This window comes from Nycticebus coucang, chromosome X (genome assembly GCF_027406575.1).
Source record: "Nycticebus coucang isolate mNycCou1 chromosome X, mNycCou1.pri, whole genome shotgun sequence".
Lineage (NCBI taxonomy): Eukaryota > Metazoa > Chordata > Mammalia > Primates > Lorisidae > Nycticebus > Nycticebus coucang.
In genome coordinates, this window is record NC_069804.1 from 111977087 (window position 1) to 111991102 (window position 14016).

The following is a 14016-nucleotide window of genomic DNA, read 5'->3' on the forward strand; positions in this document are numbered from 1 at the left end:
GTAGATGCCCAGTAATGGGATTGCAGGATCAAATGGGAGGTCTAGCTTGAGTGCTTTGAGGTTTCTCCATACTTCCTTCCAGAAAGGTTGTACTAGTTTGCAGTCCCACCAGCAGTGTAAAAGTGTTCCCTTCTCTCCACATCCATGCTGGCATCTGCAGTTTTGAGATTTTGTGATGTGGGCCATTCTCACTGGGGTTAGATGATATCTCAGGGTTGTTTTGATTTGCATTTCTCTAATATATAGAGATGAGGAACATTTTTTCATGTGTTTTTTAGCCATTTGTCTGTCTTCTTTAGAGAAAGTTCTATTCATGTCTCTTGCCCATTGATATATGGGATTGTTGACTTTTTTCATGTGGATTAATTTGAGTTCTCTATAGATCCTAGTTATCAAGTTTTTGTCTGATTCAAAATATGCAAATATCCTTCCCCATTGTGTAGGTTGTCTGTTTGCTTTGGTTGTTGTCTCCTTAGTTGTACAGAAGCTTTTCAGTTTAATGAAGTCCCATTTGTTTATTTTTGTTGTTGTTGTTGCAATTGCCATGGCATTCTTCTTCATGAAGTCTTTTCCCAGGCCAATATCTTCCAGTGTTTTTCCTATGCTTTCTTTGAGCATTTTTATTGTTTCATGCCTAAAATTTAAGTCCTTTATCCATTTTGAATCAATTTTTGTGAGTGGGGACAGGTGTGGGTCCAGTTTCAGTCTTTTACATGTAGACATCCAGTTCTCCCCACATCATTTATTGAATAGGGACTCTTTCCCCCAAGGTATGTTCTTGTTTGGTTTATCGAAGATTTGGTGGTTGTAAGATGTTAGCTTCATTTCTTGGTTTTCAATTCGATTCCAAGTGTCTATGTCTCTGTTTTTGTGCCAGTACCAAGCTGTCTTGACCACTATGGCTTTGTAGTACTGACTAAAATCTGGTATGCTGATGCCCCCAGCTTTATTTTTATTACTAAGAGCTGCCTTAGCTATACGGGGTTTTTTCCGGTTCCATACAAAACGCAGAATCATTTTCTCCAAATCTTGAAAGTATGGTGTTGGTATTTTGATAGTCATGGCATTGAATAGGTAGATTGCTTTGGGAAGTATAGACATTTTAACAATGATGAGTCTTCCCATCCATGAGCATGGTATGTTATTATATTTGTTAATATTCTCTGCTATTTCCTTTTTTAGGATTTCATAATTTTCTTTATAGAGGTCCTTCACCTCCTTTGTTAGGTATATTCCAAGATATTTCATTTTCTTTGAAACTATGATGAAGGGAGTTGTGTCCTTAATTAGCTTCTCATCTTGACTTTTATTGGTGTATACAAAGGCTACTGACTTGTGGACATTGATTTTATACCCTGAAACATTACTGTATTTTTTGATGACTTCTAGGAGTCTTGTGGTTGAGTCTTTAGGGTTCTGTAAGTATAAGATCATGTCATCAGCAAAGAGGGAGAGTTTGACCTCCTCTGCTCCCATTTGGATTCCCTTTATTTCCTTGTCTTTCCTAATTGTATTGGCTAGAACTTCCAGGACTATGTTGAATAGTAAAGGTGACAGAGGACAACCTTGTCTGGTTCCAGTTCTAAGGGGAAAAGCTTTCAATTTTACTCCATTCAGTAAAATATTAGCTGTGGGTTTGTCATAGATAGCTTCAATGAGTTTTAGACAATAAAACTTTTCAAGTCTGTCGTCACTCTGATGGATTTGCCCCTGTAGGTCAACTGGCTCTTACTCCTGGCAGCCTGCAGAATCTTTTCTTTTGTCTTGACTTTGGACAGGTTCATCACAATGTGTCTTGGAGAAGCTCGGTTAGAGTTGAGGCGACCTGGGGTCCGATATGCCTCTGAAAGCAGTGTGTCAGAATCTTTGGTGATATTTGGGAAATTTTGTTTTATAATATTCTCTAGTATGGCTTCCAATCCTCTGGGGCATTCTTCTTCCCCTTCTGGAATTCCTATAACTCGTATGTTGGAATGCTTCATAGAGTTTCATAATTCTGACAGTGAATGTTTTGCTTTCTCTCTCTTCTTTTCTGCCTCTTTTGCTACCCCATTTCCCCGAAAATAAGACATCCTCCGAAAATAAATCCTACTTACAGGAAAAATAAGACTTCCCCTGAAAATAAGTATGTAGCACATCTTTGGGAGCACACCTTAAAATAAGACACTGTCTTATTTTTGGGGAAACAGGGTATGTGAGTTATCTCAAGAACTTTGTGTTCTACCTCTGAAATTCTTTCTTCTGCATCGTCTAATCTGTTGCTGATCCTTTCCATTGCATCTTTAAGTTCCCTAATTGACTGCTTCTGTTCCTTCAGCTCTGCTATATCCTTTCTATATTCTTCATATCGTTCATCTCTTATTTGATTCTGTTTTTGGATTTCCTTTTAGTTATTTCCCACTTTATTAGCAGTTTCCTTCATTGTTTCCATCATTTATTTCATTGCTTTCATCATGTGTATTCTAAATTCCCTTTCTGTCATTCCTAACATTTGTTTATAGTGGAATCCTCTGCAGTAGCTACCTCATGGTCCCTTGGCGGTGTTGTTCTGGAGTGGTTCTTCATGTTGCCTGGAGTTTTCTACTGATTCTTCCTCATGAGTGATTTCTTTTGTCTGTTTCCTTGCCCTAATTTTCCTTTCACTTCCTCTTGCCCTTTTCGAACTCGTGCCTGTGGACTAAGGGTTCAATGAGTCCTTTTGGTATAGGACTAGAAGGATGAGAAGGTTGAAGAGCAAGAATGGGATGAAAGAAAGGAGGACCGAGTTAAAAGAAAAAAAAAATAGAGAAATGAGATGGGTGGGTAAAAGGAATATTGACAGAAAGAAGAGCGGCACAGAAAGAGGGAGACAGAGCAATATAGGTGTACAGTAGGGTACTTTGACACAAACTTAAAAAAACCCCACCTTCTGGGGGTGCCCAGTTGCGTGGTTCCCTTGAGGTCAGCAGCTCTTTGCTAACCTGATCAGACATAGTACCCCACCTCCACGAAGTAGAGAGGAAAGACAAAAATTCTATAAATCAAAGCAAAACAAACAGAAAACTTTACGGGATAAAATTGGGTGAAAAACCAAATAATATCAGTAGAAACACTAGCAAAAATGAAGTTCTAGTTACTGAAAAAGGTGGCAATGTGAAATTATAATTAAACTAGAAAAATTGAGAAAGAATAAAGTTCTATACGGAAAAGGTTGAAATTAAAAATCAAAACAACATCATCAATATCGAAATAAACATAAAAACAACCAAGCAACAATGACAATAACAAAAAAACACAACCAAAAACAAAGCAGTACATATATGTTGTTGAATATTTTCTGGGCAACACGTGGTCTTCTGTGGTATGAGAAATAAGTCACAGTTCTGATACGACTGGAGGCTGCTGATTTCTCAAACCCCTGCAGGTAGACACCCTAAATCTCTCTTTAGCCCACTTAAAAGGCACTTTGAACTTGTAAACTTGCTGAGCAGAAGCTTTCCCAGGAAAGTGCTTATCTCTTGAATCACTGCTGAAGTGGCTATCCACTTACCCAGTGTGCCAAAACCAGTCTCCCTCTGCCCCTGAGTGTTAGGTCTGCAAGGCGTCTCAGACCCCACCCTTAGGCTACTCAGTCGCTCGGTTACTGGCTCCCACCCAATTCTAGCTCTGTGACCCTGAGGGCAGAGCTTGCCAGGGCAGATCACTCACAATGGCTCCCTGTGGCCCACAGCCAAACACTATTAGCTCTGTCTGGCTCAGCGGCTCAGACTGGGGCTGTAGACAATGGCCAAAGTTCTCCGCACTCCTGCTCAGGCTCTCCCCAAGGCAGTTCAACTGAGTGCCAAGTCCAAAGACACCAAAACAGTTCAAAGGTAAGGCCTTTCCTGTTTGCAATCTCGCTGCTACTGAACTTACAGTTGCGGGTGGGTTTAGACCGATTGAACACACGCGACCAATTGGCGGTTTTCCAGTGGTTTAGTCCTCCTCTTGGGGTCCAGAAGTCTCTCGCTGACTCCCTGTATGCTCACAGGGATGATGATAGGCAGATCCCACCAGCCAGAGATGCCTGGATTTCTATCTGCCTAGACTCACGGTGCCCAGATGCAAGGAAGGTGTTACTCGGCCGCCATCTTGCTCTCCTCCCCCTCTGAAAGTTTTTAATAGCCTTGTCAAAGATCAAATAACAGTAAGTAGCTGGATTCATCTCTTGGTTCTCTGTTCTGTTCCAGACATGTACTTCTCTGTTTTTGTGTCAATACCATGCTGTTTTGATCACTATCGATTTATAGTACAGTCTCAGGTCTGGTAGCGTGATTCCTCCTACTGTGTTTTTATTGCTGAGTAATATTTTGGGTATTCAAGGTTTTTTTTCTGATTCCATATAAAACGAAGTATTATTTTTTCAAGATATTTAAAATATGACAATGGAGCTTTAATAGGAATTGCATTAAAATTATATATTGCTTTGGGTAGTACAGACATTTTAACAATGTTGATTCTTTCCAGCCATGAGCATGGTATGTTTTTCCATTTGTTAACATCTTCAGTTATTTCTTTTCTTAAAGTTTCATAGTTTCATAGAGATCTTTCACATCCTTTGTTAGGTATATTCCCAAATATTTCATCTTCTTTGGCACTACTGCGAAAGGAATAGAGTCCTTGACTGTTTTTTTCAGCTTGGTTATTGTTGGTATATGTAAAGGCTACAGATTTCTGGATGTTGATTTTGTAGCCTGAGACATTGCTGTTTTCCTTGATCATTTCTAAAATTCTTGTAGTAGAATCCCTAGTGTTTTCCAGATATATGATCATATCATCTGTGAAGAGGAAAGTTTGATCTCTTCTGACCCTATGTGGATACCCTTGATTGCCTTTTCTTCCCTAATTGCAATGGCTAAAACTTCCATTACAATGTTAAAGAGCAATGGAGACAATGGGCATCCGTGCCTGTTTCCTGATCTGAGTGGAAATGATTTCAATTTAATTCCATTCAATACGATATTGGCTGTGGGTTTGCTGTAGATGGCCTCTATTAGTTTAAGAAATGTCCCTTCTATACCAATTTTCTTAAGTGTTCTGATCATGAAGGAATGCTGGATATTTACCAAAGCTCTTTCTGCATCAATTGAAAGAATCATTTGGTTCTTATTTTTTAGTTTGTTTATGTGCTGAATTGCATTTATAGATTTACGTATATTGAACCAGTCTTGAGACCCTGGGATAAATCCGACTTGGTCATGGTGTATAATTTTTTTGATGTGTTGGATTCTGTTTGTTAGGATCTTATTGAGTAGTTTAGCATCAATATTCATTAGTGATGTTGGTCTATAATTATCTTTTCTTGTTGGGTCTTTCTCTGGTTTGGGAATCATGGTGATGTTTACATTGTGGAATGTGTTGGGTAATATTCCTTCTTTTTCTATATTTTGGAATAGGTTTAGTAATATAGGTACTAGTTCTTCTTTAAAGTTTTGGTAGAATTTTGATGTAAAGTCATCTGGTCCTGGGATTTTCTTTTTAGGGAGATTCTGTATAGTTGATGCTATTTCAGAACTTGATATAGGTCTATTCAACATTTCCACTTCATTCTGGCTAAGTCTTGGTAGGTGGCATACTTCCAGGTATTAGTCAATTTCTTTCAGATTTTCATATTTGTGAGAGTAGATTTTCTTGTAGTATTCGTTAATGATTTTTTTAATTCCTGAGGGTCTGCTATTATTTCATCATTACCATTTCTTATTGATGAAATTAGAGATTTTACTCTTTTTTTCATGGTAGGTTGGCCAAAGGTTTATCTATTGTATTGATCTTTTCAAAAGACCAACTTCTGGATTTTTTGATCTGTTGTATAATTCTTTTGTTTTCAGTTTGATTTAATTCTGCCCTGATTTTGGTTATTTCTTTTCTTTTGCTGGGTTTAGAGTTGGAGTGTTCTTCCTTCTCCAGTTCCTTGAGATGTCCCATTAAGTTATTAACTTCCTCTCTTGAGGAAGGCTTGCAGTGCTATAAATTTCCCTCTTAGGACTGCTTTTGCAGTATCCTGGAGGTTCTGGTTATTTGTGTCTTGATTGTTGCTTTGTTCCAAAAATTTGGTGATTTCCTTCTTAATCTCGTCTATAACCCATCTATCCTTCAGCGTAAAGTTGTTTAGCATCCATGTTTCTGTATGGGTATGCAGGTTCCTGTTGTTATTTAGTTCAACTTTTATTCCATGATAGTCTGAGAAGGAGCAAGGAATAATTTCTATTTTTTTTAATTTGCTGAGGTTAGATTTGTGGCCTAGGATGTGGTCAATTTTGGAGTATATTCCATGGGCTGATGAGAAGAATGTGTATTCAGTTTTGTTGGGATGAAATGTTCTGTAGATGTGTGTTAAGTCCAGATGTTGAATGGTTAAGTTTAAATCTAAAATTTCTTTGCTTAGCTTCTTTTTGGAGGGTTTATCCAGACTGCTAAAGGGGTGTTAAAATCTCCAACTACTATGGAACTGGAGGAAATCATGTTGCTCATGTCTGTTAGACTTTCTGTTATAAATTGAGGTGCGTTCTGGTTGGGTGCATAGATATTAATAATTAAAATCTCATCATATTGAGTATTACCTTTAACAAATATGAAGTGTCCATCCTTATCCTTCCTAGTTTGGTTGGTTTAAAGCCTATTGTGTCTGTGAATAGGATTGTAATGCCTGCTTTTTTCTGCTTTCCATTTGTCTGAAGTATAGATGACCATCCCTTCACCTTGAGTCCATATTTGTCTTTTAATGTAAGATACGAGTCTTGTATGGTGCAGATATCTGGCTTGAGTATTTGTATCCAATCAGCCAACCTGTGCCTCTTTAGAGGACAATTTAAACCATTCACGTTTATTGAGAATATTGATAAGCCTTTTGAGAGTCCGGTGGTCATTTTTAATCCTTTCGCGACTGTGGAAGTTGGAATTTGATCAAAATTTTCTGGGTGGGTTTACTTTTGTGCTGGAGGATTATGTTGGTCTTTATGGAGGATAGGTCTGAGAATATCCTGGAGAGCTGGTTTAGTTATGGCAAATTTCTTCAGCATGTGAATGTCATTGAAATATTTAATTTCTCCATGATAAATGAAACTCAGTTTATCTGGGTACAGGATCCTGTGTTGAAAGTTATTTTGTTTTGGCCGATTAAAAGTTGATGACCACCCTCTTCTAGCTTAAAAGGTTTCAGCAGAGAGAACTGCAGTTATTCTAATATTTTTGCCCTTGTAGGTGATGGTTTTCTTTCGTCTGGCTGCTTTCAGAATTTTCTCCTTCATGTTAAGTTTAGTGAAATTGATTACGATGTGTCTTGGGGATGTCTTATTTGGGTTGAGTCGTGTTGGAGTTCTGAAACTGTCTGCTATCTGAATTTTGGAATCTCTTGGTATGTCTGGAAAGTTCTCCTTCATTATCTCATGTAGAAGTGACTCTGTGCCTTGTGAAGCCACTTCTTCGCTGTTTGGGATCCCTATAAGACAAATATTGGTTTTCTTTGAATTATCCCAGAGCTCTCTGAGAGAGTGATCTGTTTTTGCCCTCCATTTCTCTTCCTTTTTGAGAGTTTGGGAGCATTCGAAAACTTTTTCTTCAATGTCAGAAATCCTTTCTTCTGCTTGCTCCATTCTGTTACTGAGGGATTCTTGTGTTTCTCAGATCTTTGAGGACTGCAAGTTCTTGTCTTAATTTGTCAAAATCTTTGGTCATTTGGTCTTTGAATTTGTTGAATTCTTGAGATATCTTTTGGGTTACTGCTTGGAATTCTAATTCAATCTTATTTGCTATCCAGATTTTGAATTCAATTTCTGATATCTCAGCTGTTTGTTTGTACATGGGATCTTGTGCTGTGTCTGCCCCATTGATCCTTGGGGGAGTTGATCTACTCTGATTATTCATATTGCCAGAGCTTTTCTGTTGATTTCGCCTCATGATTGTTTTTCACTGTTGCCTCTGGCCGTCCTCTCCAAGATTAGTCCCCAGTGTGATCACTCCATTGTTGCTGGACCTTTGTAGGGAGTGACTCTGTGTAGTTCCTCTCGGGATGTTCCAGCTGGGGAGTTCTGGTTGTGAAAACAGCTCTGGAGTGTGACACACCTGTATCCAGCAACAGGGCAGGAGGTGGTGACCAATGTACTGGGAGTGCCTGGCCCCCAGTGACTTTGGCACAGAGAGCCCAAGGCTCCAGCAGTCTCTGGCTAGGAGAAGGGTTCTGCTCAGAGGCAGGGAGGGTTCTGGTGAGCTCGCGGCTATCAGATGAGTGGGCCGGTGTGGAGGCAGGGAGGGTACAGGAGGGAGGACACGGGGTTGTGTGGCTCTTGCAGTTCCTCTTCAGGGCATGCAGAGGCCCGGTGTGCACAGGTCATGGGTCGGGGGTCAGCGCAGCCTTTATGGAGGTCGGCGTGGTGCCAAGCCCAGGAGCTTGAGGTTGGTATGAGCTGTGACGCCATGACACTCTGCCCAGGGAAACAGCCTGAGGCTCCAGTGTGCCAAAACTGGTTTCACTCTGCCCCTGAGGGTTAAGGCTGTAAGGCAGCTCAGTCCCTGCCTTTAGGCTGCTGAGTCCCTAGGTTACTATCTCCCACCTGATCCTTGCTCTGTGACCCTGAGAGCGGAGCTTGCTGGGGCAGTTCTCTCACAATGACTCCCTGCAGCCCATAGCCGAACACTATTAGCTCCGTCTGGCTCAGTGGCTCAGTCTGGGGCCCTAGACAATGCCCAAAATTCTCCACACTCCTGCTCAGGCTCTCCCCAAGACAGTTCAACTGAGTGCCAAGTCCAAAAACACCAAAACAGTTCACAGGTAAGGCCTTTCCGGTGTGCAGTCTCACTGCTGATTGTACTTATGGCTACTGGCGGGATTAGGTCGATCGAACACACACAACCACCTGCCAGTTTTCCACTGTTTTTGTCCTTTTCTTGGGATCCAGAAGTCCCTTGCTGATTTCCTGTATCATCAAAGGAATGATTATAGGCAGATCCCACCAGCCAGAGATGCCTCAATTCTTATCTCCCCAGACTCATCATGCCCAGTTGCAGGGAAGCTGTTACTCGGCCGCCATCTTGATTCTGTGCTTTGATACATAAAAATGAACCACAATCTACTCCTTGTAAACTTAACACACTCATATACATCTCCTTAAACCACTTTATCTCCAATTACAGACAATAACAAAGTAATGCTTCCACCCAACATGGCACAAATATTCTATGTACATCTGAAAATGCATTACCTTTCTTCCAAGAAGAGGACACAAAGTGTTTGTGTATTTGTTAGGGGTGAGAGTTCACCTCTAAGGTGTTTAGTGGACTTGGTTCAATTCACCTCCTAGAACTAATAAGTTTAGTTGAATCAACGAGAGGGCAAGGAACTGAAGTAATGGAAAATTGAGGCAGCTGGGACTCCAAGTAGCAGAATAGAACCAAAGTTTTTATTTAAGTGAAGGAAAAGAGTAAAGTAAAGCATAGACAATCATAGACTTTTCCAAGGAGTGGAAGAGTTCCCCTTGCCAGTGAAAGGAGACCTTATACAAAAGCAATAAACCAATATAAATTCTTTCATCTCAATTCTCCCTATATTCATCTATAAAAATTCCCATTGGTTCCCCTTAGGCCTTCAGGCATGTTGTCCTGGTTTAATTGGCTGTGGATTGCCTCAGTTGTTGCATAAATCAAATTATCTTTACTCTACATATTAATTGTTATTTTAATAGTGATGGTATGGTATCTGTTGGTCTCACGATATTTGTGGCAACCATGGGATGCACTGTTCTGTGACAGGGATCATTATCTTTGTTTTATGGATGGATCATTAATAGGCTAGAGGTGTCATTGGTCACAGACTACAGATTACATTTCACATAAGCAGCACATACTTGGTTAACTAGGTCACATCCACCCCAAATTCCTAGTTTCACTTCAGGGCACTTTCTAATTCTCTTGTCCAGAAGGTCATAATTCTCTCCAATCTCCCTTGTAGCTCCTTTAACCTCCTTCCATCCCTAAATATTATTCACACTTCTCCTTGATATCCTGTAATTTAAACACTACAATGTAAAGTGAACAATTCTTAAATGCTATGCTGTAAAGCTAAGACATCTTGTATGTTAAGGGAATGAAGGAGGGAACAAAAGAAAGATATTGCTAATAATATACACATACACAAACATCATAATAATAAAATAAGAAATAAACACATGTAACAATTATACTCTTCATTTCTACAACTAGTTACATAGTCATAGTTGGTTTGGTTACTACTTTTTTTTTTTCATTATCCATTTCATAATCCCTCTGTCCTCAGTAAGTACCTCAGTTGGTCATGGTTCTTTTCTAGGTCAAGTGACCTAAATTTTGATTCTTGAAGGGTCTATGCCTTTATTAGTTCTTTTAAATTGGGTTGTTGTCATTTCCTATTGATGTTAATTACAGAGCATGGTAGTGCTAAGAGATCCCCTAAGGAAGTGTTTTTCAACATTTTTATCTCATGGCACGCTTGAACCTATAGTTAAACTTCCATGGCACACTTCAATTATGTTCATCCAAAAAAGAGTAAAATAAAAAGAATATACTTACCATGTTTTTAAGAAATTAACTTCTTGGACGGCGCCTGTGGCTCAGTGAGAAGGGCGCCGGCCCCATATACCGAGGGTGGCGGGTTCAAACCCAGCCCCAGCCGAACTGCAATAAAAAAAAAATAGCCGGGCATTGTGGCGGGCACCTGTAGTCCCAGCTACTCGGGAGGCTGAGGCAGGAGAATTGCCTAAGCCCAGGAGTTGGAGGTTGCTGTGAGCTGTGTGATGCCACGGCACTCTACTGAGGGCAATACAGTGAAACTCTGTCTCTACAGAAAAAAAAAAAAGAAATTAATTTCTTTCAAACATAATTTTTTTTTGGAGACAGTGTTTCACTATGTTTGCCCAGTAGAGTGCGATGGCATCACAGCTCACAGCAACCTGCAAGGTTTAAGTGATTCTCTTACCTCAGCCTCCCAAGTAGCTGGGACTACAAGCACCAGCCACAATGCCCAAATATATATATATTTTTGTTTGTAGTTGCTATTATTGTTTGGCAGGCCAGGGCTGGGTTCGAACCTGGAAGCTCTGGTGTATGTGGCTGGCGCCCTAGCTGCTGAGCTACAGGTGCTGAGCCAAGAAGATAATTTCATTAAGGATTTTTTTTTTTTGAGACAGAATTTCACTATGTCACTGTGAGTGGTGTGGTGTGGTGTCACAGCTCACAGCAACCTCAAAATCTTGGGTTCAAGCAATTCTCTTGCTTCAGCCTCCCAAGAAGCTGGGATTACAGGTGCCAACCACAACACCTGGCTATTTTTTTTGTTGCAGTTGTCATTGTTGTTTAGCTGGCCTGGGCCAGGTTCAAACCTGCCAGCCCGGGTGTATGTGGCAGGCACCGTAACCACTGTGCTATGGGTGCTGAGCCTTAATTAATGGTTTTTAATACTCTGAGGCTCACCTAAGATCCTCTTATGACACACTAGTGTTTCTGGTTGAAAATTACTGCCAGAAGAGATGTCCTGTGTTCCAGACATACTCTTCCTTACCTCCCTTGTGAAATAGTGGGCTCATTTATCCTTGATAATCAGGATTAATAACCCCGGTTAGCACAGCAAGTCCCTTCATTGACTATTTTTTTTACATTCTTGCACATCCTTTTTATTTAATTTTATTTTATTAAATCATAGCTGTGTATATTAATGCAATCATGGGGCATCATACACTGATTTTATAGACTGTTTGACACATTTCATCACACTTGTTAACATAGCCTTCCTGGCATTTTCTTAGTTGTTGTGTTAAGGCATTTATATTCTATATTTAGTAAGTTTCACATGTACCTTTGTAAGATGCACTGCAGGTGTAATCCCACCAATCACCCTGCCTCCACCTATTCTCCCTCCTCCCTACCCTCCCTCTCCCCCTTCCCCATATTCTTAGGTTATAACCAGGTTATAGCTTTCATGTGAAAGCCATAAATTAGCTTCATAGTAGGGCTGAGTACATTGGATACTCTTTCTTCCATTCTTTTTTTTGATGTTGTTGCAGTTTTGGCCAGGGTCGGGTTCGAACCTACCACCCTTGGTATATGGGACTGGTGCCCTACTCCCTGAGCCACAGACACCACCACTTTCTTCCATGCTTGAGATACTTTACTAAGAAGTATATGTTCCAGCTCCATCCATGTAATCATAAAAGAGGTGAAGTCTCCATCTCTCTTTAAGGCTGCATAATATTCCATGGTGTACATATACCACAATTTATTAATCCATTCGTGGATCGATGGGCACTTGGGCTTCTTCCATTACTTAGCAATTATGAATTGGGCTGCAATAAACATTGTGGTGCAGATGTCTTTGTTATAATGTGATTTTTGGTCTTCTGGGTATATACTTAGTAGAGGAATTATAGGATTAAGTGGCAGATCTATTTTTAGAGCTCTAAGTGTTCTCCAAACATCTTTCCAAAAGGAACATATTAATTCGCATTCCCACCAGCAGTGTAGAAGTGTTCCCTTTTCTCCATATCCACGCCAACATCTCTGGTCTTGGGATTTTGTGATATGGGCTAATCTTACTGGAGTTAGATGATATTTCAAAGTAGTTTTGATTTGCATTTCTCTGATGATTAAAGATGATGAGCATTTTTTCGTATGTCTGTAGGCCGTGCGCCTATCTTCTTCAGAGAAATTTCTCTTCAAGTCCCTTGCCCAGCATGCGATGGGATCACTTGTTCTTTTCTTGCTTATGTGTTTGAGTTCTCTGTGGATTCTGGTTATTAAACCTTTGTCAGGGACATAACCTGCAAATATCTTCTCCCATTCTGAGGGCTGTTTGCTTGCTTTACTTAGTGTGTTCTTGGCTGTGCAGAAGCTTTTCAGTTTGATCAGGTCCCTGTAGTGTATTTTTAAAGCTGCATCAACTGCCTAGGGTGTCCTCCTCATAAAATACTCGCCCAGACTGATTTCTTCAAGCATTTTTCCCTGCACTCTCTTCTAGTATTTTTATAGTTTCATGTCTTATGTTTAAATCTTTAATCCAGTGAGAGTCTATCTTAGTTAATGGTGAAAGGTGTGCATCTAGTTTCAGTCTTCTACAGGTTGCCAGCCAGTTCATCCAGCACCATTTGTTAAATAGGGAATCTTTTCCCCACTGAATGTTTTTAATTGGCTTGTCAAAGATCAAATAATGGTAATTAGCTGGGTTAATCTCTTGGTTCGCTATTCTGTTCCATACATCTACCTTGCTGTTTCTGTGCCAGTACCATGCTGTTTTGATCACTATCGATTTATAGTATAGTCTGAGGTCTGGTAGCGTGATTCTGCCTTCTTTGTTTTTATTTCTGAGTAATGTCTTGGCTATTTGAGGTTTTTTTGGATTCCATATAAAGCTAAGTATTATTTTTTTCAAGATCTTTAAAGTATGACACTGGAGCTTTAATAGGGACTGCATTAAAATTGTATATTGTGGTGCCTCCGGATCCTCTGTCAGTGCTGTTTTCAATCCACTCTACCCCCAGAGCCAGTGCCCAGGGGAAAGAAACAGTGAGTAAGGCACATCCTGCGGGCCATTCGCCTGCATAAGGATGGAGTGGTGGAGGAGCTGCTGTACCAGAGCTTCCAAGTTTAACGGAGAAGCTGCCATTCTTCATGCAATGATTTCCGACATACTGAAAGAAAGGAGCTACAGAGGCTCCCGTCCAGAAGGAGAGTTATAGGACTGAAATTTAGCAAGTAACCTGGTGGATTTGAGCTTTACAAGAGAGAAGGTTGAAAAATGCACATCAACTCCACTGAGGTGAGCTGTGACCCCAAGTATACAAACAAAAGGTACAAAATGCATCACGAAGCGGATGGGAGTGCCCTCTACCATGAGAATGGCTCGGAGTGCCCCACAAACAAACGAGGAGAGTTCAAAGGTCCTTCCACTACACTCCATGGGAAAGACCATCTAAAAACTGGACCTACCTCCCCTAGTAGGGTGCCATGCGTTTGCCTGCCAGGCATAAAACTGTATAA